A 3,120-nucleotide genomic window follows, 5' to 3' on the forward strand; every position below is an offset into this window, starting at 1 on the left:
AGGAGGAGGAGGAGGAGGAGGCCCCTCCCCTCACTCTCATCTGCCTCGCCGCCGCCGCCGCCGCCGCCACTCACGTGACCAGGGACGCCTTTTCCGGCGCGACCGAAACTCCGGCCACCTAGAGCCACGCAAAGTATAGAGTCGCGCGACCTCGCTTCCTTGTTTGTTTACATTCACTTCTTTAATTGGACGGGGGCTTTAATTTAATTTAATTAAAATTTTTTATTTATTTATATTTGTGTAATAAAATTGACGGGCGCCTTAATCATTTATTATTAAATTTGAGGGGCGCTTTTCTTTATTTATTTAATTTGACGGGCTTTTTTTTCCATTCATTTATTTATCCGCTCCAAACCGGTGCCAAACGGCTGCAGTTGTTTTCAGCCTTTTGCAGCGAAAACCGACTGAGCAATTATTAATTAAACCTGGGGTCAAACTATCACCCCAAGGCCTAACATTGTCTAATTCACCCCAAAACAGTTCCAAAGTGTGGCAACAATTTTGCCGCGAAAACATGACGTTTTACAGCAGGGGGTCAGCAAACTTTCCCATCAGGGGGCCGGTCCACTGTCCCTCAGACCTTGTGGGGGGGCCAGACTATATTTTGAAAAATATAAATACCCTGCAAGCCGGTCCCGCAGCTGCCTCCGGACCTGGAGGAGGAACACACTCTGCACACGCTCAGGAGCACGTCTTGGCGCCACCTGTTCAATGGCGTTGATGAGCTGCAGCCGCGCTTCCTACAGCAATCCGAAGCCGCGCCAGCATCGCACCCGCCCAGAAGCTGTGCCAGTGTTGCGGAAGTCAGTCCCCACGCGGGGAAGTGTCTGTAGCACGCAGGGACTGACCGAACGGGCAGCAGGCTCCGCGGGCCTGATTTACGAGCCTGGGGGACTGCATATGGCCCCCGGGCCTTAGTTTGCCAACCCCTGTTTTACAGCACCCCACCACGGAATAGCATCAAGCAAATTCTACTTGTGGCAGTGGCCCAAAGGACCACAATAAATGTGTACCCCTGTAAATCCTTGAGTGTGCTTCCAATAGAGAAGTTATGGTAGCCTATTACTTTATGAAACTCAAGAAACACTGCTCTAGAACACTAGACACAACATATACATGCATCTTATTCTATCTCATTTTCTGAACTACGCTATCATTTTCCATTTCTTCCTCTTTGTCATTTTTCTCATGGACTTCTAAGAAACGGCTTTTGGGATAACGGGAAAAAAACCTGTTCCCCCCCCCCAATTTTTCCAGGTTTTTTCCAGGCCTTCCCATCTCTACTTGAGGACAGCCGGGGCAAAGTGTAAGGCAATTTTTTTTTTGCATGCCAGTCCCATGATGTTACTGAATAGTATGTTGCACTAAGGCCCAAACTCTGTTTGAAAGGAAAATGAGTGTGTGTTTTTTAAATTGAATTTGTTATTATATATTATAAACCGCATGATGGTAAGCGAGCTTTCTAAACAGTTTACAAAAATATACAACAGAATATTAAAATGTTTGATAAAACACAGTTAAAAGCAGGTATTTAAGAGTATTCAAAAGATTCCAGCAGAAGGATCGCTGGAGCACGGGAAGTGGATGTTAATGTAATTCTGTTTCCGTATGTCCCCCCCCCCCCCAGACTTCTCTCGGAGAGAGAAGACATGATTCTCTTTGTTCTGTGTAGATTTTACCAATAAATGTAGTTGGTGCACACCTCATGCCTCACCTCTGTATGAATTTACTCTGCAAGATTTATGGAATATGTGCCTGAGTTCAAAACAGTCTCAGGTCGTGAATCAACGTTGGGAGGAGGCAGGAAACATTCCTGCGTTTGGACCTGGGAATGCCCCCCCCCCCCGCTGGTTTCCGACATAAAGTCAGCAGTGGTTAAAAGGAAGTAAATTGCATGCAACTTCTACGTGTTGACATGAGTCAATAGTGTGATGCAGCAGCTAAAAAAGCCAATGCAATTCTGGGCTGCATCCACTGTATTCTGCTCCTGTCAGACCTCACCTGGAGTACTGTGTCCAGTTCTGGGCACCACAGTTCAAGAAGGATACTGACAAGCTGGAACGTGTCCAGAAGAGGGCAACCAAAATGGTCAAAGGCCTGGAAACGATGCCTTATGAGGAACGACTTAGGGAGCTGGGCATGTTTAGCCTGGAGAAGAGAAGGTTAAGGGGTGATATGAGAGCCATGTTCAAATATATGAAAGGATGTCATATGGAGGAGGGAGAAAGATTGTTTTCTGCTGCTCCAGAGAAGCGGACACGGAGCATTGGATTCAAACTTCAAGAAAGAAGATTCCACCTAAACATTAGGAAGAACTTCCTGACAGTAAGAGCTGTTTGGCAGTGGAATTTGCTACCAAGGAGTGTGGTGGAGTCTCCTTCTTTGGAGGTCTTTAAGCAGAGGCTTGACAGGCATATGTCAAGAATGCTTTGATGGTGTTTCCTGCTTGGCAGGGGGTTGGACTGGATGGCCCTTGTGGTCTCTTCCAACTCTATGATTCTGTGATTCTGTGTTCAGATGGGCTGGCCCCAATGAAAATGTTTTGAGCAGTTGCCGGAAAGAGTACAGTGAGAGCACCTGCCTGGTGTCAGTCGGCAGGGAGTTCTAAAGTGTGGGTGCTGGAAGGCCTGGAAGAAAAATGGAAAAATGGAGGGAGGGAACGGCACCCAGGGTTTTTTCTGTTTTTCCCCGAAGCTGTTTTCTCAGGAAAGAGTGTGTGGAATATTCAAACTATATCAAACTACCCCCCCCCCCAATTTCTCTGGGAAAAATGGCTTTGGGGAAAAAACAGGGAAAACGGGTTCCCCACCCCATTTTTCCGGTTTCCCTTCCCATCTCTAATCAAGACCTATACCAGGAGCTGCCACCTGAAGTCACAGCCGTGGAGCCATACAGGGTGAAAAAGAAGTCAGGATTAAAACCTATGACAGATCTTGCTGCCTGGAAGTGTGCTGCTGCTCTTCCCCTCTGGGATGTTGTGATTGTTGTGAGCTGTTTTGAGATTGGTATTTGTCACTGGAAAAGCGGAATACAAATACAGTACTAAATCAAATAAAAATCAAATTGCTTAAAAAGAAAATAAACGCTAAGCTGACAACATTCTATATTCACACAATCCAC

The sequence above is a fragment of the Zootoca vivipara genome, chromosome 10 (genome assembly GCF_963506605.1).
Source record: "Zootoca vivipara chromosome 10, rZooViv1.1, whole genome shotgun sequence".
NCBI classification, from domain to species: Eukaryota; Metazoa; Chordata; class Lepidosauria; order Squamata; family Lacertidae; genus Zootoca; species Zootoca vivipara.